Below are 25,322 nucleotides of genomic sequence, written 5' to 3'. Positions count from 1 at the left end.
ATGCCAATGACATTCTTTACAGAACTAAAAAATGAAGAAGAAAAAAACAATTCTAAAGTTCATATGGAGGAATAAAAGACTGAGAATAGCAAAGCAATAATGAGCAATAAGAGCAATACTGGAGGCATCACAGTTCCTGATGTCAAATATACTACAGAGCTATAGTAACAAAAAACTGCATGGGCCAGGTGTGGTGGCACATGCCTGTAATCCCAGTGGCTCAGGAGGCTGAAGGCAGGAGGATCACAAGATCAAAGCCAGCCTCAGCAAAAGTGAGGTGCTAAGCAACTCAGTGAGACCCTGTCTCTAAATAAAATACAAAATAGGGCTGGGGATGTGGCTCAGTGGTCGAGTGTCCCCCCCACAAAAAAAAAAAAATCTGCATGGTTTTGGCATAGAAACAGACATAAATGGAATAGAACAGAAGACACAAAGGCAAATCTGCATACAGTCACTTGATCCTTGACAAAGGTGCTAAAACATTCTTTGGAGAAATGACAGCTTTTTATAAAAGTGGTGCTAGGAAAACTGGATATCCATATGTAGCACAATGAAACTGGATGCCTGTCTCTCATTCTGCAGAAATGTCAACTCAAAGTAGGATTTTAAAAGACTGCAACTGCTAGAAGAAAACGTTAGATCAATACAACATCATATCAGCACAGGCTTTGACTGCCTTAATAAGACTCTTAAGCTTCAAGAATCATTAAGTGGGATGCCATAAAATTAAAAATGTTCTGCACAACAGAGACAATTAAAATGTAAAGAGAGAACCTACAGAGTGGGAGAAATTCATTGCCATCCACCCTTCTAACAATGGATTAATATCTAAACTATATAAAGAACTCAAAGTCTTACCACTGAAAGAAAATAGTAACTTTAAAAAATAAAGGTGCAAATGATCTAAACAACATTTCTCCGAAGAGAATTACAAATATATGAAAAAAATGTTCAACATCCTTAGCAATCAGGGAAATGCAAATGAAAATTACACTGAGCTTTCCTCTCAATTAGAATGGCAATTATCAAGAATACAAATAACAATGCTGGTGAGGATGTAGGAGGAAAGATACACTCATGCATTGTTGACGGGTTGCAAATTAATACAAGAATGGTTAAAAGCAGTATGGAGATTTCTGAAAACACTAGGAATGGAACTAAAATATGACCCAGTTATCTAACTTCTTGGTAACTATCTGAAAAATTTAAAATCTGCATACTATTCTGATACATGCATACCCACTATTTACAGCAGCACAATTCATAATAGTCACTTATGGAACCATCCTAGGTTCCTGTCAACATATAAATGAATAAAGAAAATAAATACACAATGGGATTTTACTCGTCATAAAGAATGAAATTACATTATTTGCTAGTAAATGGTTGAAACTGAAGAACATCATATTAAGTGAGATAAGGTGTACTCCGAAAGTCAAGAGTCAAAAAAGTTTTCTCTCATATGTAGAAGCCAGAGAGAAATAATTTTTAAATGGGGATATCTCATAAAAATAAAAGGGTGAACAATGGAGTAGACAAAGGAAATCAAAGGAAAGGGCAGAGGAAGGATGACAAAGGGGAGGACCTACAGAATGAAATCATCCAAAGGATGCTATGTGCATGTATAAATATATTACAATGAATTCCACTTTTATGTATATCAGTTAGGAAACAATAAATAATAGAAGAAAGTCTAATGGAGTAGATGAAGGATACCAAGGGGAACAAGGAGAGGAGGGAAAGGGGAAGTGCTGGATATTGAAATGGAGCAAATTATGTTATATGCTTTTACGAATATGTCAAAATTATTTCCAATATTTTGTATAAATGTCATGCACTAAAAAATAATTTAAAAGGACACTGCAATTGTACATGCAAGACATAATGATGGCTAGGACTAATGCAATGTCAAAGGAAATAAGATATAAATCCATGGGATGGAATGGGACTTGTTGATAGACTAAATGTAATATATGAAAGAAAGTAAAATTAATGCTGACAGGTTTTTGGCTTGTGCAATGAAGTGGATAAGTTTGCTATTACATTTGGTTGTATGATATTGTACGAGAAAGTATGCTCTTTGAAATCTAAGAATTGAATTTCATGAATTAATTCAGTACTATTTTAACAATATGAGGATTGAAAAAGTAGGATTTGTTATAGAAGAGAAATCATCATTAGAAAATAGATTTGTAGAATTTTCAAAAGTTATTTGGAAAACTTACATTTTCCAAAGACTTTCCTAGTTAATTTTGCACAAATTTTAGGAATTTCAAGAATATATTTTCAATTTTTCTAATGAACTGATTTTAAATATGAAATCAATGCAAGTGTACACAACTCTTTTATGTGCAGAATATTAATAAGTGTCTTCCTTTAATTTTTACCCCAAGTTTATTTCTGAACAAATGTAAAAAATAAAATTTACCTTCTAATTCTGTTTAAGTATATATTGAAATTTCAAGATGAATTACTCAGAAGATACTATCATTTGCCATTGCATATTGATAATGGGCAACATGATATTATATTAAAGTAAATAATTCTTATATTATTGCTTATGTCATCCTAATCCTCTTATTTCACATTTACCACCTAACGTGTTTTCACTTATTGTCTTTATAATAAGAAATAAGATTGATATCAGTTCTAAGTAAGTTTTGAGTTATAAACTTATTAATAAAATATCTATATTCCGTTTAATATTTTTTTACAAAATGATATTGTGCTAAAATATTTGGAACCCCCAACTTAAGTTATTTTCCTCTGATTATGGATAAAAAGTCTGATGTTCAGTGATGACTTGATTTTCTCAGACAGAAGGGACTGTTGAAAGTGTTGAATCAGAAATCCATTTTCTGTACTTTTTTAAAGAAACCAAACCACATACCAGATGCCCATGATACTAATTATTTCTCTAATGTGATTAAAGAACAATATGGAGATTTTTACATGGTATAGTAATACTGATAGTATCTAACTGAGGATTTCATTTGATTATTAGGGAGAATTTTATTATTTAGAGTTTTATTCAAATAACAGCAACAGCAAAGTCTAAATTCAATTCTAGGACATTGCTTTAAGTGACTACACAGGAGACTAAAATACCTTTATTACTCATGTAATATTTTTGTAGACGTTTATCACAAAGTAAAGATGGCAAGACTCATGTTATATCCTGCACAATCCTTTTTTAAAGCTGTCCATCAAAACTGAAGCGGTTAACATTTTAAGATAATTATATTATCTTAAATATACATTGTTTGTAATCTACTTTTAAATCCCAAATGCTATAAATGTGATGCTTTTTGTGGCAAAAAGGACCTTACCTTGGGAAAATTATCTCTGATTCTCCACGTGGACTCAATATCATTCTTGAATACTTATAAATGGAAAGAAAAAGGGGTCAATGTCAGAGAAGGAATGTTATGACAGAAGCAAAATTAAAGTGATGTGCTTTGAAGAAGAGTGGGACCATGTGCCCAGGAACACAGGTTCCCTCTAGAAACTGGGGGAAATAAGGAAACAGAATCTTCCCCTTGCACCTCCAGAAAGACAAGGTTTTGCCAATGTCTTAATTTTAGTCACATATGTCTCATTTAGGACTTTGAACATCCAGAACTGTAAGGTAATAAAGTTTGTGTTGTTTTAGCAAACGAATTAGTCATAATTAGTTACAACACTAAAAGTTAATTAATACAGATTTTGACACTACTATAACAAATACCTTAAAAATTGTGGAATTGACTTTGGAATCAGATAGAGGGTAAAAGCTTAGAAGAATTTTAAGGAATGTTATAGATAAAATCTAGATTACCTTCCAAAAACTGTTAGAAGAAATATGAATATTATAGTCTTTGTAGTTTAGCTCAGAAGACAATGAAGAACATGTTATTGGAAACTGGAGGAAAAGGAATCCTTGCTATGAGGTAGGAATTAGCTGACTTGTGTCCTGCAGTCATGTGGAAAGGAAAATTTACAAAGGATGCATTTGGATATGACTAAGGATATTTCTAAGCAATGTTAAAAATGCAGCTTTTACAAACGCATGCATTTGTGTGCAGTGACACACACACTCACCACTACAACCAACAACCCATACCTATTCATATTTACATATGTGTATATATATATGTACATGTACACACATACACTCATATTTTGAATGTATTGATATTACTATGTATAAAGGGACAATACAGATTCCCAATTTTAATTTTTTTCAGTTTTAACAAGGCAAATACTAAATCACAGAAAAATCTTAAGTATTTTATTCTTAACGATTAAAAATAGGTCTTTAGAGTGAATCCCTACATCAAAAGGATTATGTTAGTTTTATTGCAATATTATGGTAACATGCTCTCTGCCACTCTTTTTTCTATATTTATCCTATTGTAGGGAAAAAAGATTAAAATCCCATTTGGTCTCATTGAGACACATTTGCAGAGTGTTATAGAGCATTGGTTTGTGATTATTGCTCTATTATATACAAACAAAATATTCTTTATCCTTTATCAAGTTAGTGTCTGAAATTATGAATTCTATTCAGTTTTTAATGAAATATGGATTATGTTAAAGATTACTTTCTAATTTAATAAATGGCATTTGAGTAGAAAGTTAATTGGATCTTTCCTGAATGAGCAGTGACCACTATGTGATGATTGATATAGGAAAAGATATCAAATTATGTATTTTAAGTTTGTTTTATGTGTTCAATACTATTTTAGATTAAGAAATTTTAGGTGAGTGATTAGTTTTCTCAAATAAATTATATAACCCATTTTATACTTTTAAAGATCACAGAGAAATTCTAATTTATTTAAAAATAATTATACATTTAACTTTTATAAAAAGATATTCAAATGCCATATACAAGTGTTATTTTCATCCTAAAGACAAAGAAGACACATGTTATCCCAACACCTGTCTAGTTCTAGATTAGTCATGTCTTGTTTTTGTCACAGATCTCACTTGAGGTTCAAATTTTGGAAGGTGTTTTACTTTTTATATTTTCTATTTTTTTTTCGGAGTTCCAGCTGGATTTATTAGTCAAGAGGTAATCCTTTTTGCTTTTTAAAAACACTCTCAAATCCTCTTATCCATATTATTCACTATTCAAATAGGATTTCAGGTGTTTGCACAGATAATAGGAGAAGTGATAAAGTGATGCTCATCACCTTTTCAATAGCCTTGGTATTGGAAGAAACAAGTTTACAGCTTGAATATTACTGACCCTTCAGTTAAAAACACAAATTATCTTTTTTAAAACAATGCTACTCTTCTGATAGATGTTTGTGTATGCAGATGTGGTTCCTCTCAATTCATGGAGACTGTCTTCAGCTTTTATCTACAACATGTGGCTTTACTTCTGTGCCTCTTAAAATTCCAGCCTTGGCCTTCATTCAAGGAAACCACCCAATTCTTGTATACAGGAACTCCTGCTCTCTTGTTCTGTCTGCTGCTGTAATTCTCTAACCCTAACTGGGCCACACTTTTGAAGTAGAGTTTCGCTGTACTATTTAAAGTTTTAAAAATTTTTTACTTTTACATTATTATGGCAATAGTAGCCATCCTTTGAGTGCGTGCATCTTTGTTCATTGCTTAAGGTTCTATGCATAACTATTCCAACAGCTGCTAAACATTAGGGATTTGATCATCCACTCAGAAAGCATTTATCTTGTGCTTCTGCTAGTCACTGAATCAGATATTGAGCTTCAAGAAAGATTGTGGAATGAAGGGTATGACATCTGTATGCAAAAACTATGCAGAGTAGGTTTGGTGTAAAAGTGGACACTTGCCACATCTGTCGTGAGACATGAGGTCTGATCTTTCTCATGGCGATTTCCCAACTCTACAAGACCTGTTCTTAAAAGAGGGTACTTCCCTTTTCAATTCAATAGAATGTTTACTTTCTATTATATGTTCCTATAATTTGAATTTGCTAATAATCTCCACTAATCAATTATATTCTTGTCTCAAATGCATATAGGCTTTTTTGATTTTGATTTTATAAAACAAATCACCAATCCAATGATGTAGGTAGAAGATCTTATGTATGTATTTCAACAGCTGGTTTTATTAGAAAATATAAGTAATCCATCGTAAGAATGTATCTTTGATTCTTTCTGTATTGATGGTCATTTATGTTGTTCATATTTCTCACTATTGCATTAATCTGGCACTGCAGTAATGCAATAATCATCCTTAGCTAAGCTCTTTATGTTCTCTGAGATAGGATAGGTTTCTACAAACAGTATTACTAGGCCATATGATATGTACACATTTTTTAATAGGTACAGCCAGATTAGCATCAAAAAGAATTAGACTTATTTGCAAACAGTATATTAGAATGATCATTCCTCCGTGCCCCTCTCCTACTAATTTAAAAATGTTACTTATCTGATGGATAGATATTGTTAACAACTTGTGATGTTTTAGTGTTAAATGATGTACATAATGATACTACTGAATGTCCTTCTAAAATTGTCCCATGAAGAATGAAGAGTTGAATTCAGTTAACTATTATTTTTAAAATATTTTATTTTATTTTTTAGTTGTAGTTGAACACAATACCTTTATTTTATTTATTTATTTTTATGTGGTGCTGAGGATTGAACCCAGGGCCTCGCACATGTTAGATGAGTGCTTTACTGAGTTACAACCTCGGCCCTTCAGTTAACTACATAATGGTCCTGCCACATTTCCTGAGCTGCAGTGAGTCTGAATCATCTTGGGTTATGATATCACTTTATTAATCATTGAGAGTCTCATTGACAACCTCTGATTTCAGAATTCTTCAGACATTCTCACATTGAGTGGGATAGCATCTAGACATTGAGAAAACCGTACTTTTATTCTTTAGTGAAAGTAAAATGTGTCAAAAACAATCAAAGTGGAAGAAATCTTAAGTAGCCACACAAATTAGTTGGGATACGCGTTAGGTAAGCCAGTTGGCAGAAGCAAATGTGGAGAGTATTTTTAAATTCACTGTGAAGAGAAACTTTTTTAGAAGACTTAAAGACTCTTTTTGAAAAATTCACACAATACTGTGAAGAATGACAACAAGATGAATGTCACAACAATCATAAAAAATTCATGAAGTACATTAGTATTTTAAATTTCTTCTGGAAAAAAAAATAGCTACATCTCTTCAAAGATATATAACAGGTTGAAGAAAAGTTAGAAAAATATGCACATCACTAGCTAAGTTCAGTTTGACTTCTGTTTACCAGATGTTTTGATAGAAGTCTTTTTCAGTGTTCAATATAATGATATCTCTGTCTCACATTGCTGTGAAACATATAAGATGTATATCTTGTTTGTTGATAAAGAACATATGGCTTTGGAAATCAGTGTTACAACCACATGGAATTTTCATATAGCCAAAATTCAGATTTACTGTCAATATCATAATTATTTTAAAAATTGGAAAAAATAATGTCAAATTTTACAGAGAGAAAAAGATCCAAAGAAGTATGTTCACAGTTGCCAAATGCATTACTTTTCTTTTTTTTAGAAAATAACCAGTAATGTGTGCATCCCCCAATCCATTGTCACAAACAAGATAGTTATTAACTAAATAATGCTATAGTGATTTTTGCAGATATTTTAAATCTACCGACTTTCCATTTTTCTTTCTTTAATCAAGACTTCTTTGAAATACATATGTAGCAAAATCCTATGTTAGACTATTTCCTGAGTGCTTTAATTTTAAGTGAATAATACATTCTAAATTTTATTTCTAAATACTATTTTAAGGTATGCATTCTTGAATTTTGATAGACAAATGTTCTAGGAGGTTCTAGAGAGCTCTGTTCAGTAACTCTCTCAGAAAACTGGTTCACCCTACATTTGCATGGTGTTTTGGTTTCATTCCATTCATGGGAACAGTTGGCCATCTTCAGCATATCAGAAAATTATCTAATTTCTTTTTTGCAGGAAGTAAAGGAGCATCAGGATAGGACACTTGAGTTTCAAATTTACCCTGGGATGTAATTAATCCCATTTAATCTAGGATTAATTCAATGCCTTAGTATATAATGTCTCTTTTTTCCTCCCAAAGAGAATCTATTGGACAGAGAAACAGGCCTCAAGATCAAATGTATAGGCCTGCTTACTGAGAGGAGGAAGAATAATCTTGAGTAGTGTAAAATAAAAGGGGAGGAGGAAGGTGGCAGCACAGTTAACATGACTGTCTTCCAAATATAACTAAAAATGAATTAGGAAGGAGACTGACAAATCACATCATTCAGAGTCAAAAGGATTAGGGTTGATCTGTAGTATTTTCCAAGCATCCTTTATCATTGTTTGATACATCTACTTGTTGTCATTCTTGTAAATTCTTTCATTTCCTTATTTATTTCAATTTCCTATTTTATTAAGTATTTGCAATGTCCTGTGTTGTGTGTTGACAGTCTCAAGAATACAAACAAGAATAAGATGTGTGTTAACTTTTAGGCACTCATTCCTCATCATTTTTCTACATTCTTTCTTTGTCTTTCCATTATCCTATAAATGTAAGTTGTTTTGTCTCTTGTTTATGGCCAATAATGATCACATCTTAACAATTTTTTTATTGTTGTTGTAATTTCTTACTTCTAAAATTACTGTTCTATGCTCAGTTCTGTTGCCAGCAACTCTCTTCCAGTTTGGTTCCTTAAAAAAGATTAAACATTTGTCTCTAAAGCCTCTCCCAAAGGTAGCTGCTCTGAGGAACATGATGTAACTACCATGGAGTATAAATTCTTATATAACTCCAGGCCTTTGTTGGATTCTTTTTCTCACAGCCCTTGGCCAAGCCTTGGTTGCCTGTGCCTCTGTTTGTTCTTATTTTGATTCAAACCAGTGGAACAGAGGTTGCCCAGTTTTACAGATCCCAAATATAACTACTGTTTCTAAGACCCTCTTTACTATCATGGACCACAATCCATTCCACATGCCAACATATATAATTTCAAAAGGTAAACAAATTTTCTAACTTTAATGTAAAAGAGCCACAGGAAATAAAATAACATGAACATATTACCTAAATGATGGGACACAATCACCTTAGGAGACAAAGGCAATACTCTGTGCCACTGCTTTTCAGATCACAGAATGCAACAACTGCACATCTCAGGTTGTCTATCAGGCCTGCCTTCTTCCAACTAAATATCGTGGAGCCTCAGCTGTAGTGGTTGTTTAGCTCCAGAAATCACTGAGATCCATGCTATAGAATCTACCCTAATACCAAGTCTTAGTTTTGATAACTACCTCTGTTGTGTTGCTCTAGGAAGGTTATGCAGTCAATCCTCCATGAGCACTTATAGAGTCATAGAACTTTTTTTTCTCTTTTTCCCCCAATTTAATGCCCACACATGTCCACACTTGGTATGATTATTTTAATGAGTACATCTTCAGGTGGAAGATAATAAAATAAAATTCTAACTTTAGCAATATTGTATCATTACCATGTTGTCATATTGTCTCCATGTGAGATCAGTAGAAAGCACTGAAGGATTCAGTAATTGTTTTACAAAAAAGAAAATTAGTATAATTTCTTTAATAGGCAATGCCCTTTGAATGGAAAGACTATTAATATTAGCAGCAGAAAATGAGCACTTCCCGAATTTTCTTTAACCAGTACAAACAACATTAAACAGTTTGAAAATTTCTGTGTCTGTGTCACTTGGATCTTTCTCCTTGTTAATGTGTTTTTCTGACATTGCTATAAAAAAAGTAACATTACTTCAGATGTGTGCTGGTTTAACACATCTTTCACTTTGATTTAAATATTTCATTCAATTAATCCACAAATATTTACTAAGGATGTGTATACTTTATATAACTCCAATTCAGGTTTCAGTCACCAAAACATTTGAACCTACTTCTGATTACCTAATCCTGTTTCTTCAAATAAAAAAACAAAACAAAATATATCTGACCCAACTACTCCATCTCCAAAGCAGGATTATGAGTTACAAAACTAATATTTTAGTCCTGTTTAATAATGTAAAAGGACTTTAGATTTCACAGAACTTGAAACTTTGTTTGTCTTTTGAATCAGTCTCTAAATCAAAGTATTTACTTTACACAACTCTGGATATTTAATATTATCATACTAATTGTATGTATGAATGAATGAGAATTAATACAACTTGTTAACCATGCAAATATATTTCATCAATGAATATTTTACTGATTTTTTTGTCTTACTAAAGGGAAGCTTGTATTAAACACTTTGGTGATTGAAATGCTGCTATTCAAAACTTGATCATCAGATTATTTCTGCAAACAGGAGAAGTTTATAGGTTTCATCATTTAACTATCCATGTATATTTTTCTGCTGATTTTTAAAAATTCATTTTCCTTTGTATAAAAAAATGATAATTTTGAGTATGTTTTAGTCTAAATAGCTGTTCATCAGAGGCCTGGCTTGTAGTTGTGGACCAGTCTATACTCAAGGAACTGTCCTAATAGTAGAGCAGTACTTCATTTTGTATGAAGGTGGATGATATCTGAGAAGTTCAAATACTCTTGGGCATTCACAGGACCCTAATCACACCCAATGTTGTATACTATAGTATCGCTGACTGTGAAATTGATCTTTAATGCCCAATTTTACCTCTTCATACAAAATTCTTTCATTAAATGTAGACTCACCATTTAATTTAATTTCTAAGTTGGTATTTCAGTAAAATAAAACAATTTTCTTCATGCAGTAATAGCAGACATACACTGTTCTGAAATCCTCAGAAATCTGGCAAGGTGACAAGTTCAAGATACCTATGATCTCGTGAGTTTAATGTAGTCCTAAACTCTTTGGAAAGAGAGCCCTGTCAGCTGGAAATGAAACTTTAACAACTGTCTTCTTCTATTGTTTTGTCCCTCAGTGTCCCCTGACATTCCCCAGCAACATCCACTGTCAGACTGAAATCATAATTCTGCCATCTGGGGAGTTCATAACCCACTTGAATCAAAGTGTGGAATATGATATGTCAAGAAATTTGTAATGTTTTGAACAACCCACAATAAAAAATTAAAAAAAATAATAATAATAATAATAATTCTGCCATCTGTGCCAGGCCCCAAGTGCTACCCTTCTGTACCAAAATTAGTAGTGCTTTTCCACATTGCTCCTCAGGGAACATGAACAACTGGAAGCAGTTTTGAACTACCAGAAATGTGTTTTTTTCCTGGCTTCTCCACATCTCCATTTTCCAACATCCCCATATTTTTTTCATTCACCTTCCCATTTGTTGTTCAGCTGAAAATTCAGCTTCTTCCTCCCGGGGAAGGAAGCCTGGCACTGGTGCACAGAATACTTATGGATTATCAAAATTGAATTTTGAAAGTATTTATCATCCAAAGGAATACGATCTGGGGTCACATCCAGGTAACATAGTACCAAGTGCCTTTGCTCATCACATGGCGGTTATTTCACAAGTAGTAACCAGGTTTCTACTTGTGGCAGATGCTACTAATGCCTTTATTCATGGGATTGAACTAGAATATTAAAAATGCAGAACCCACCAAAGTTTAGAAGCCTTTAAACACTTGAAAACTGGAATTACTGAACCTTTTTAATCCTTCTAAAAATGGGGAATGTTTTTGCCAATTGTTAAATTGACTATTTATATTTGGTGCTTACTTGATTTTTTATAATCTACTTGCAATCAATTAATAGGCTCTTAAGCCATTATAAATAACGAGCTATATTTGGTTGATCATTTCTTGACTTGCATGTCATCAGAGCTTAAAGTCACTCTCTTAAAATTATGACTAGATGAATCTGTTAGGACAGTGGCCCCTACAAACATATAACAAGAGAGCCAAACTCCTGTTAATGATCTAAATTACATGATGCACTAGACTCAGGAGAAGCAGCATGGTTCACATAGAATCAGAAGATAGAAAGAAGAAAATCACAAGGGGTTGGAAAAAACAGCACAGAGAAACCCAGAAGCAGGAGGGTGAGATGGGGCCTAAACCAATAGACCAACTTTGACTAGGGGAGAAGACTAAATCAGGACACAGGGAATATAGGGAGTTCAAGGATGAGAGGGAGAAGCCATAGAAAGCCACAGTAGTTTGCATTATGCAGAAGCTGGACATTAGGAACAGGTGATAAGTCCAAATCAGACAAGACTTTGAGATCAGCCCACACAATATCAGCCTTCCACAGGGGGTCCTTTCTGTGTGACTGCTGCATAATGGCTTGCTGAAGCCTGCCACATGTATAGCTTGGTAGCTGTCACAACTGGGGGGGACCTTGGGGAAAGGTGCAGAAAAAGACATGGGGAGACTGAGAATGCTAATTCGGACAAGTCACTGGACATTTCAGGTGCAGGAGAGAAAGTAGGAGATGATACGTCTTTGTGTCAGTTTTCTCAGGTGTCTCAAATTAGTTGAGGATCTATAAAATAAAAGTCTTTTAAAAAGAGAAGAGAAAATAAGGTCAAGCTTAAGCAATTTTGTTTGTAAAATAAACTGGGGGTGGTCAGTTCTTTGGAAATAAGAGCATAGATAATCTAAAAACGTGGAATTGAGCTTTTTATTACTTGGCATTTTGTCATGAGCTACAACAAGAAAAACAAAAGATAATTACCATGGCCTATTCTGACACAGAACAGTTAGAAATTTTACATAGATGTCAAAATTTCTCATCAATTTCTTATGAGAATAATTCAGTGGGATTCTATTTCATATATCCCACTATTTTGAATCACCAGCATTGATTACATGGCATTTATTTGGCATTTGTCTTACACCACTTGTATCATTTCTGTTCTTTCTTTCCCAGAAGTTTCAAAGAGCAGGAATCATATATTTAACTGTAGATTTAAAAAAAAAAAAAAAAACTGTCTCAGGCCGCAGAGTACTTAGGTTATACAAACCCAGTGTGTAGCCGTGGCCAAATCACCTAGGCTGCCTAAATTATAAATCCAGTATTGAATGAGTGGTTTTCAAGTAGGGCAAGAGAAAGTAAGGGCATTTAAATCTTGGTTTCCATTATTTCTACTTCAACTACTATATCTGCCCTTTCATTTATTTTGATTTGATTTTCATTTTCATAGAAAATTTCCATTTCTAATAAAAGTTTCACTGATGTGATAGGCTCCAGCATTTCTTTCAAACTTGAAGTTCATTTTGTTTCATTTTATCTGTCATAACAATTATTGTATTCCATTGGACCTAGTAAGTCTCTTTCTAAAAATTCACAGGGGACGAAGATGAATCCTATGACTTGGTCATGCAATATCTAGATGTTCATAATAATTTCCAAGTGAAAGGTTTAGAGTATCCAGTGATAAATGACATTTTAGTAACTTTTGAGGAGAATCTTTTCATGAACAGCTTAAAAGTCTTCTTGAACTTGATTTCTGACTTAGGGAAATAAAAAGCAAACCTGATATGCACATGCTTTGTACAGTGACTGGGCTGCTTTTAAAAATAATAACCCAGTCACTACTGGTCCAGCTCTGTAAGACTTCTATGAAAATAAAGCAGCCTGCCTTTTTCAGCTTGAGTCACATATATGAAGGCTTTGATGAGATTAAAATAATCCAAGGATGCAATTTCAAGATGTTCAGCTAGAAATTGGCACTTAGAAACATCCGTGTCTCCCGTGACATAGTCACCTACTGTAAGAATCTGGTTTTAAAGTCCTTCTCCAGATAATATCAGGGTATAGAGATAAATATGAACCACTGCTGGTTGCACTAGAAACACTGCCGCTTAAGTAATAAATCTTATGGTTTTTTATCTTTCAAAGAGTATCTCTTTTCTTTCTTGTTCACATTCTTCTTACAAAACCCTTATGTTATCACTTGAGTGTTGTGTTTTGCATGACTTCCATTGCTTTGGGGGCTCATGTCAGATTTTTTTTTTTTTACCAAACTTGTAGAAATTTCAGTTGCTATGTTAGCTACTAATGTCTCAGAATTGCAGCAAAAAAAGCATTTTTTTCTTTTTTGACCACTCTTATTCACCTTCCTCCCAACCCTATCAGCTCTAGCCAATGACTAACTGGCATGAAGAGTACAAAATTCAGGTCACCCATTTAAAGGTGGAGTCAACTTTGAGGCAGTTGCAGCTCCCATGAGATCAGGTTGATGTTGAACCACCCAAGATGACTTTCCCGACTCTTCTTCATATCATATGTTTCTTTCTTTTCTCTCTTTTTCACTTGAGTGTACTCCTTAATAAATCATGTGAACACAAATCCTTGTCTCAGGCTCTGACTCTAGGGAGCCTAAACTAAGACAGTGATAACTTTAAGAACAGATTCTGCCTTCCTTTAACTTTCATTCTCATTCTGCATCTGGGACATGGTGCTCACAAGCTTTATGAAGAGTCAGCAAAGTAGGAAAGTTGACCTTCAGTTGGCCAAGTACTCTCATTAATAGCTGCATAATGGAGGCAATAGTAGTCCAGCACCATTCTAACCTTGCTTTGAAACTTAATTCTTAGTTCACTGAAGAATTAGAAATGTGGCAGAATCAGGGAGTAGGATAATTGTAATGTCAAAATGGAATCCATTTCATATTCTAATGAATCCAAAGCATCAAAAGTATCACATCAAAAAAAATGTTCTCACTTAAGAAAGTTTATAAAAAATATTTAATGTTTTCATACCTACTCTGTACTTCATGTCCTGTACTAAGCACTAAGAAAATATTAACAATGAATGAAAAAGTCCACACTCTTAATAAGCTGTGATCAGTAGGAAAGCCTGATAGAGGAGCTAATAATTTTTGCAATGTGTCTGGACATTTAACATCATTCCATAAATAATGGCACTAAAGGGGGACAGTGGCCATATCCACATAGGTAACAGCATGAACCAAAGTATGTAGGCAAGAAAGCTAGTAGAATGAATGTTCCAGAAAATTATGTAGAAAATGGGTAAGAAATTAGGCTGAAAGATATTTTTCTACTGAGTTATGAAAGGACTCAAGATTGACTTTACTTTGCAAGGTAACTATCAACAATGATTTAAAGAATTTATCTTCTCCTATCCTTTAATTTCAAAAATTTAGTAACATTAAAAAGTGTTGTGTTCTGAAATAATATCTAAAACAACTATTGTCATTTTGTCTTTGCTCCCATATATCTTACACTGCAGTAACTAGTTTGCAGTTGTTTGTAGTTACTGTTTTATCCTGAACTTTTCCTATCTTATTGTATGCATTCATTTTAAGTGACCAAATATGGTTATAAATTGTGTGTTTGCTATAATTTACATTCCATTTTTATTTTCCCTGAAGGATTTGCATGCTTTTGAACAGGACAATTATGAGATCATATTTAGGTCCTAAAAATGCACATCTTAAGGCTGCTGGTAGATTGGGGTGAGTAGGACTTGAATTGGAAACCTCAGTAAGGGAGCCACTGCAGAGTAGTGGGGGAAAGTGTTGATACCCACCTCTGCATCCTCATCCTTATTTCTAAAAGGAAATACAGCGGCTGCAGAGGTATGTGTGAAAGTTAATTGCAATAATATATTAGAAGAACTTGGCATTTATGAACCTCCTAAATAATTAGTCATTCAACAGAAGAAGCTATGAAAAAAAATGTAAAGGTCAGTTTGACTTTGAGGCACCCAATTTCCCGAAAGACTGAATTATTTGAATGTGGGTTCTGCCTTATTCATTTCATGAGGTCACATTTCATGTAACTTATATTATTGCCCTACATATATATTTCTTCAGGGAATGAATTAATTCATACCAGGAAATAGATGCCTGTTGGTTAGATGGACAAACAATTGCCTAGGGGGAAACATGGTAGAAGAGTCTTCTTTTGAAAGGATTGATGTATCCATTAATCCAAGAAGTGGCAAGTAAGTAAACAGTCATCCAGTAGTGATAGGTACTCTCTTCTCTTGCCAGGGTAAGTGTATGTTAGCGGGAGAACAAGTGCTTGGAGAAAATTACGAGATAGATGTTAAGGTCCATCTAGAATCCCAAAGGTTTCTAAGCATTGTGAAATACAAGTCAAGTCTGAAAAAGAACTAAATTGCCTTTCCCCTGAGTGGCATTGAAATTAGTTATAATTTGTTTAAGGTCTGCCTCCTATTCCAGTGTGCAGGCTTTCTGAGAGCAGAGTTTGGGTCAGACTTAAACCTGCCTCTTCAGGTAGTACAGCAGGTACTTAAAAATATTTACCAAGCAGATTTAAAAATGCAAAGTGAAGGAATGGGACACTGGTTAGAGAGCTGGGTCAATCACAATTTTACTATGATGTTTTCTTCTACTTATCACAGTAGGAAGGAAAGTGACACAAAATGAGCAAAACCTAATCAACTACTCTAAGTCTCTGTTCCATCATAAGCAAAGAAATGAGCAACAACAACAAAAATTATGTAAGACACACTATATAAAAAGAATATTTTATTTTTCAAAATTCTGTAATTTTGTCAAGAATTAATGTTCTATGCCAATAACTTCTCACTCACTCAAAGTAATACTGATAATTGTATACTAAGTCCCTGCTATGTGCCAGGGATTTCTAGGTACTTTAAATATATATTTGATAACCTTAGAAACCAACTCAGAGCACAAGAATTACTGATCTCATTTTAAAGATCAGAAGTCTCAAAACAAACAAACAAAAAAAAATGTCACTTGTTCCAGATCTCACAGCAGTTTTTCCTGTCTCAAGTTTTTTATGCTTTAGAGAGTGATTCTCATCCCTTTTCCAAACATAGCTCTTTAGCTCTTGGGACACAGCTATCACAATGGGATTATGTTTTTACTTGATTTAAAGAAGAGACCATTCGACCCATGAACAAAGAGAACAAAAATAAAATAGAACCAAGTTTCAGGCCCTTCTACAGCAGGTACTTGGTGTGGAAGAGAGGAGAATGACAAGAATTTCTGTTTCCAGCAAACACAGGTGACAGTGGAAAATGAGAAGGAGACCTGCCCACCCATATTTCTCAAACATGGATTGGATAATTTTTGCCTTCCTTTGTACATGACCTTGCAATACCATCAATCAGATCTCCTATCACATAGACCTCATGGTATTCTTCAGTACTTAAAGCACGAACCTTGAAAACATTGTTTGAAACACACTGGAAATTATATAGGCTGAATAATGGCTGTCTAAAAGTGTCAGGTCCCAATTCCTGGAAGCTGTGAATATTACCTTTCAAGGAGATGTTTTTACCGAGGAGGAGACTGAGTAAAGAACCTTGACATGGGAAGGTGACTCTACCAACACTTTGGTTTGGGTACAGCTATGCTGCCTTTGAACATCTGGTTCTCAGAATTATAATAAATGTGTTATTTTCATCACCGAATTTGTGGTATTTTTTTCCCCCCAGTGGCCATGGGAAGCTAATATCTACATAGAAAATAATTCTATGACCTTTTCTCTGAGGTGTAGTTTTTCAGTCAGCATTTTACCTTATTGAACTGGGATTAAAACCAGAGTTTTCTAATCTACAAACCATTGATTTTCATCTTCATGTAAATGTGTTTGCTTATTCCTTCTCTATAAAGTAGGCAATTTAGCAGAGGATTTATAAGAATGTATTGTATCCTTTGAGGTTCATTTTAAATAACTTTGATATAACAAAAGTTGGAGAAAACAATCTGTCTGACTCTGAGACTTTGGAATATGAATTCATACACACTAATGAAGGAAAATAAAACTTGGCCTCAGAGGGAGAGAGTGTCTTATGCAAATCTTTGTTGTCAGCCAAGTTCATACATGCAGAATGCAAAACTGTGTTTCACCATTTGTTGGAGATTTAGGAATAGCTTGAGATAATCTAATTTAAAAGGACTAGCAAATTCTGTCAGCTTTGTAGAATTTATTCCTCATATGTCAAAGATATACTTATTATGCTGCAAAATAAACTAACACTCTGCATGACCTTAGATGAAAAAGTAAATATTAGAGTTTGTGTTTTATTCTCTCATGTGCTTTGTATTGGTGCATGTTAATGAACTTCAGAACTATACCACTGGTGCTGCAGGATCTACTGACAAATTCTGCATGTTATCGGAGATTAATTAAATGTGGTTCTGGTTTTATACACTAACAAAATGTTAGCATTAACTTTCCTCTTTGATACTGCATTTACATTTCTTATAAATGTAAATATATAATAGGCAACCAACAATTTTATCTTTTTCCTTAAAAATATTCCTGGTAAACAAGGGATTTCATGAAATCATGGTTTGCTGATGCCATAGCAACATAATCTTACACTGACAACATCATCTGTTACAGTGCAAATGGTTATACTCATGTACTTAGACTTTCAGTTAACCAAAGTATGTGGGATTATTTTGGGATAAGATTTATACAGATGTTTACCAAACTCTTAACAGGAATTATTTTAGTGTGTTCATATGGGTTGAAATGTTATATGCTTAAAGGATTAAGTTACTATTTTGACTCTGAATATTTATGTAGCTTTGAACTACAAGAGTAGGTTAAATGACTATTTGAGAAAACAAAATAATACAAATGGACAGACTAAAATCTGCAAATTATCTGATTATTCTACAGATGTTCTCTATTAAAGTTAAAAATTTAAAAATAAAGTAGTTCTGTTTAAAAATATACTAAATGAAAAGTGATTCTGCATCTCTTTTATCATCATCTTGGAAATACTACTTCTCAGCAAAGTTTTTTGTTGTTTTTGTTTTTTCTTTGAGGGGGTACTGAGGATTGAATTCAGGGGCACGTGACCACTGAGCCACATCCCCAGCCTTATTTTGTAGTTTATTTAGAGACAGGGTCTCACTGAGTTGTCTTACCTTGCTTTTGCTGAGGCTGGCTTGGAACTCCTGATCCTCCTGCCTGGCCTCCGACCTGCCCAGCCACTGGGATCACAGGCATGCACTGCTGCACCCAGCTCCCAGCAGAGTTTTAATGGGAAACCATAGCAGAGTAAGGGACATGTGAGAGACAAATTCAGTGGTGAAACTAATGTGACTGCTAAAAAAAGAATGTTAGGAGGGACTGTGAAACTAGCTTCCAGAGAAGTTTAAAGGACAAAACTGGACTATTCAAGGCCAGAAGTTAGTGCATGTTGAGAGGGTCTTTACATCATAAAGAGTGGTGATCTTAGGCCATTTTTCTGTTGCTATAACTGAACACCAGAGGCAATAATTTATAAAGAATGAAGGCTTCTTGGTCTCATGGTTCTGGAGGCCCAGGACAAAGGTGCTACATCTGGTGAGTGTTTTCTTGTTGGAGAGACTCTGTTGAGTCCCAAAGCAGCACAGAAAATCATATGTTGACACACAACAAACGTGCTAATTTGGGTCAAGGCCTCCTCTGATTCTAATTACTTCCCAAAGTTCCCATCTACAAAAACCATAGTCAGATTAAGTTTTCACTTACCTTCTTAATACTTGGCAATGGGGATTTCAACAGAATTTTGGTGGAGACATTCAAATCATACCAAGTAGAGGGAGGTTGCTTGCTGCTCTGTATGGAAGGGAGCTGGTTTCCATTTCAAGATTGGTAACCCATGGGTCTCACTGAGTTGCTTAGTACCTTGCCATTGCTGAGGATGGCTTTGAATTCGTGATCCTCCTGTCTTAGCCTCCCTAGCTGCTGGGATTATAGGAATGTGCCTCCGCACGCAGCTTCCTTCCAGTTCTTAACTAGAACACTGATATGGCTGGGCAACCTCTCTGTTCCTACACAAAAGTGAGTCTCTTCATTCATCTCTATAAAGAAATTAAAACCCTTTATTCATACTGCGATATGCAGTCTAGAATTCTCTGTAAATTCTCTGGTAAAATCTAGTCATTCTCAAATATTAGTTAACAGGTAGTTCTAGTTTCACACACTATGAAAAATTTAAATTATTACTTTTTCTAACTGATGCTGAATTTAATTTATACATTTATTCTAACTGAAGGATTACAGTAGGGAACAATATATTTTTTTCTTTTCATTAAAATATTCCCCCAAATAAGAAGATTCATAATGTCATGGTTTGCTTATCTACTTTAAGAGTCAGGCAGCTTTCTAGGTTCAAAAAAAATGGAGCAGATCAGGTCAGTCCTTTCCTAGCCATGAACCTACCTCATTTTTTCCCACAAGACCAAACAGTTCAAACTATAAAATAGATATTCAAGGTCATACCCTGTTCAGAAAGAAAGCTGCAGAAGTCCACAGTTGTGGAGAAGGAATAACTTTGAGAGTTTTGACTGATCTAAGTATGTCCTGTGATTTTTACCAGTTGAGGAACCATCGTTCTATACTTACATCTTCCAATAGAGGTTTTCTTTAAGGATACTCCCTTCTTCTGTCCCTAGACCCCCCTCTTAGGACTACCCTGAAAATCTGCAGAGTTCCAATTCTGTCAGAACCCAGCAGATGTTCTTTCAAAAGAATGGTCACACTTTGGAATTTTCATGTTACAAATTGGAGCCCTCAGATTTGGTCAGATGTTCTGTTTCTTCAGATCTGTGGGTCAGGTCAGGGGATATTAGGAAGACAAATTAAATGAATTATAATATCAGGATTAGAGGAATCCTAATTCCAAATGCAGTTTCATTTGCGGCAAGGGTTGTGTTTATTAGTGCCCTTTACCCTGTCCCCTGTGGGAATAAGGATACCTTGCAGAGGTAAGAATAAGTTATTTTTCTTTGAATATAATATAATCTGAGCTCAAGATAGGATATTTTGGCATGATTTTGGCCTCATCATTTAGCAAAATCAGACCTACCCATTCTCCTTCTCCCTTAGCAGGTCAATGTACCCACTACCATGCAAAGAAACACTGGGCTCAGTTCACTATACCTGCAAACTGCCTGTTCTCAAGAGAAATAATACTAGTTGTCAGTGCTCATTCATTTTGCTATCAGAGATGGACAGGGCTGAATTTCATATGCCAATTTGGATTGAATTCTTTTGACTCTGCTGCTGATGAGAGCAGCAGGTAGAGTTTTGCCAGTTCATCCCACCATGAATGCAGCATAGAAACCACAGTGTACAGTGTGTGAGCAGGGGAATGGGAGGGGCCTCCAGGAGGCGCCTCTCCATACTATTGCTCTGGTTTTCTGCAGACCAAATTAGGTTATTTGGAGACATCTCACAGATCTAATATGATGCAGAAAGGAAATATGAAACAAACATATTGGACTTTAGCTAGAGGAAATGAAAGCAAAAAGACATGAAAAGAAGGAAATGAAAGACTTAAAGACTAATTTATATATTTGCAAAACTGAAGAAATTATTATTTTTTTTTTGACGAAGGAGGAAAGATAAGAAAAAAAGTCTGTGGTTTTACCAAGAAAAGGATATCGCTCAAAGTTTGAGAACACTGAAGGCACCACTGACAGACAGTTAACATCTTCTAAGAAATAATTTATAACAAATACTGTAGCTTGGGCGATAGTAGGCAAAAGGTTAATAGCCTATTTGCATTTGTAATGTAAAACTCTATTTTCCAAACAGTGGCAAATTACACCAAAATTCTAATGTAAAGTGAGGGATCTGTTGATCAGATATTTCCTGAATTATTTCACTTTGCTAGAGAGTGAAAATGCTTATTGGTATGTACCCTCAAAGAAAACAGACATGGGAAACAGAGAAAATAGACCTCTATGACTTTTCTTCAACATTTTTTAATTTAATATACAGTGTATATATGAAAGAATATTATTGTCCCATTTTTATAAGTGAAATAATTGACATTGAAAGAAGTTATATAACTTCCCTAAATACACACACACACACACACACATGTTAGAAGTAACCTCAAAAAGCCTTGCTCTTTTTAATTTAGAGTACAGATAAGAAACAAAACCAACAAGGACATGGAAATTCAGAAAACCAAGGTAGCACTGAAAGGTTAGGAAAGACTTCATGGAACAGATGGTAGTTTCTTATATTGAAAGGGTCCTATTCAGACAAGAGGAAGGCTTTGAGTATTAAAAAAAATGCTTATTATCTCAAAGGGACAAAATGTAATCCATTAAAATTTCTTGGATACAAGTATGTGTTTGATATTTTGAGATTTAGAAATTGTGAAATGTAGTCATTAGATAATTTGGGACATTCAGGCTCCGTTTAAAAATACGACTCCAATCTATTCATTCACCCACAGCAAAAAAGATATTTTAGAATTAAAAACCCATCTCAAATCCCAGAATATTTATTAATAATTTAGACTTATACTAAATTTTCTCAGAGCAGCTGTAACTCAAATAAAATCATTTTTAATCTGGCTCTTCTGTCCAATATTAAGGCAATCTCTAATTTAGTAAATAAACACCTGTGAAAATTGCATTGCAACCTCTATTAATATGATTTAAACCATGTTGTGTGTTCTCCTGAGATATGCCAGATTAATGAATTATCTAAGCCTTGGTGGAAAATGACCTGCTCAAAATGAAAATAGAATTCATAACTAAAAGCAGCCAAAGAAAAGCAGCCAGTCTCAACCCTTTGATTTAAAAAATAAGAACACTGCAAATGGATTAAAAGTTTGGTCATCTTTATTATTTTAGATCATATCACATCTTTATAATCTGAGTACTATTAAAGGTTTTGTTTAATTTCTATTTATTTCTTTAATATTCAAATTATAATACATTCAAATACATGTGAGTCCCCCACCCCCTAGCATTTGTGCTTTGAATGGCATGTTTGGATGACTGGCCCAGATCTGGCATTCTGAGTTTGTGCCAACAAAAATGTCAAGTGCATTTGCCTTTTAATTACATGCAGTGCCTAGATTTTAATATTCCAAATTTTCCCTGAGGAAGAGGCTTTTCTGATCCTACAGTTTGGGAGAGGAAATAATATGTCTGATATTAACATAATGCTTTTTTCCTCTAACATTTCCAGATATTCACATTTACCATTTTGTAAACATTTTGCTTTAGGGCTTACATTTAGTTTTCTCATAGCTTACTCTGTTATACACACTGTGTGTAGATACATGATTCAGCATTATTCATTTTATTTATCTTATTTTCTGGTAATCTTCAGCTGAACCCATTTTACTCTTAACAGGCTATTACACTTATGTCCCACACATAATAATTGATAAGTGACAGATATAGTTGCTTATCACTTGAACTTCGCTCCTCCTTTCCTATATCTATATAATTATTATGGAAGAGCTATTGTTCCCTAGGAGTACAGCATGCTATTATTTGATTTCCCCAAAACATAAAAGTGGAATTATTATTTTTTAATCTCCTTTGTTCCTTGAGACAAGGGGGAAATCTTGTTAATTAACTAAACAGCTCCATAATTTTTGAACTCCCTTTAATTCCTAGTACATAGACAAAGCACGTAGAGCAACTTTGCTATTGTTATAATACATTGTTCCACATGTAAGTAAAAAGCTTCCCCATCTTTCATATCTTCTTCTGAACGGTCTTCTGTCCAAATTTGATGAGGTCATCCAAGGGCTTGCTCTCATTCTGTTATCTTCCTATTTTAATTCTTGGTATATGACTCTTCAGTATCAAGTGATGTTTGTTTGCTTGTTCATCATTGTTTCACAACATATCTGCTCTGTCTTGTTTAGGATGATTCTTCAGAGCCTTAAAATGTGCCCAACGCATGCCCTGGATTACCACTGCTTGCTTTAATTAATGGAAGGAAGAAAACAACACACACACACACAAAAAAAAAAAAAAAAAAAAAAAAAAAAAACCTTCTTTGTAGGCTTAAGATGGGGCATGGAGCATGTTTTCCTTTTTAAATTTGCTTTCATGACTTCCTCCAAGTTCCCTCCCATATGCCATTCATCCATCTAAGTATACTTTTTCTCCTGAAAGGATTTGGTGTGATCAACTGCCCATTTGTTTGTATCTCTATCTCTTCAACCTCTTTTTTTCTTAGAGGTTGAGTTTGACAGCTTCATTGCATTCCCCTGCCTCCCTCTTTTTTTTTTTTTTTTGTTAATTTATTTTAATAGTGGTGAAAATTACCTGTAGGTGACTAATCATATTTCTCCCTAGTAAAGGTGACAAGTGACACATGGGAGGTCATGAAGCATAAGCTACAGTTTTAATGTGGCAAAAAACTAATGGTATGAACATGAATAGACCACTAAACTTCTCTGAAGTTGTTTTTCATTGTTTGGTTTCTATGTTGAATGTCTTTAAGAAGTGGTTCAGATATCAACCGTCCAGATATAATACCATCTCCTGTGTAGGGGGACTGTGCCCCCTTATGTAGTACTTGTCATAATCTGTGAACAACTACAGTCATTTGAGTACTCACCACAATCTCTACTTCTAGATTATATATCTTGTAAAGGAAAATCGTTTGTTTGGGGTTTTTTTGTTTGTTTGTTTTTTGGTTTTTTTTGCCTTGTACAGTGTTTTTACCTATCAAATATTCAATAAATATGTGTCCAGTGTTGAATATAAGGTAATATCCCTGTATATTTAGAAACCAAATTTTTGTCCATCTAATGCTGCTTATTTGAAGTCATAATACCTGTGGTTCAAAAATCAAGATGTGGAAAAGGATTGTATTTGAATTTCATGTTATACACCCTAACACTTAACTGAGGCCTCCTTATTAAGTGGAGTACCAGGTATTGCTCTGAGCTCTTTGCATATTTTAACACATTTAATTTTTACATTCTACCTAAAAGATAGGTATGATTATTCATCTCCATTTTACCAATGAAGAACAGTGGTTAAAAAACTTACCCTAGGTCACCTGACAAGTGACCAAAGCTGGAATTCAAACCAGATTAATAGTTTTGTTTTAGCAGAATAGTTTATTCCACCCTAGCAGTAATATATTTATTTCAGAAGTGTTAAAGCTTCTAACAATATCTTGTAGTTGATGTTTGCCCTTATATAAGTTACACACCTTGACAAATTCTAAGCATTTTCTCTTGTTATTTATATATTTGCAAGACAAACATTTTGCATTGTGTTGATCTGTATAAATCATTAGACATAAAAAAGATGAATGAGGGCCAGTGTTATGGTTTGGATGTGAGGTGTCCCCCAAAAGCTCACGTGTGAGACAATGCAAGAAATTTTACAGGAGAAATGATTGAGTTGTGTTTTAGCCCAATCATTTTTCACTGATAGGATTAATTGAAGTGGTAGGTTGTGGCTGAAGGATGTGAGAATTGGAGCGTGCCTTTGGCTATATATTTGTATCTGGAGGGTGGAGTCTCTCTGTTTGCTTCATGATCACCATGATGTGAGCTGCTTCTCTCTCTGTCATACACTCCGTCATGATGTTCATTCAACCTCACCTCGAGCCCAAGAAATGGAGCTAGCCTTCTATGGACTAAGACCTCTGAAATCATGAGCCCTCAAATAAACTCTTCCTCCTCTATAATTGTACTGGTAGGGTCCTTTAGTCACAGCAGC

The 25,322-nt window shown here is 34.3% G+C and overlaps 1 protein-coding gene and 1 long non-coding RNA gene across 21 annotated transcripts in view; both read left to right on the top strand.

The window, feature by feature from the left end:
- Nucleotides 1-25,322, top strand: part of Ptprk (protein tyrosine phosphatase receptor type K) — a 536,216-nt gene that overhangs the window by 457,811 nt on the left and 53,083 nt on the right. The window lies entirely within an intron of this gene.
- On the top strand, nt 263-25,322 carry LOC125615074. The gene is made up of 2 exons (XR_007345623.1): nt 263-3,949; nt 17,653-25,322. It is a non-coding gene; the product is annotated as an uncharacterized LOC125615074 (long non-coding RNA).

The sequence above is a fragment of the Marmota marmota genome, unplaced genomic scaffold, assembly GCF_001458135.2.
Source record: "Marmota marmota marmota unplaced genomic scaffold, marMar, whole genome shotgun sequence".
In the NCBI taxonomy this organism is placed as follows: Eukaryota; Metazoa; Chordata; class Mammalia; order Rodentia; family Sciuridae; genus Marmota; species Marmota marmota.
This window is presented reverse-complemented; position numbering and strand designations above follow the sequence as displayed.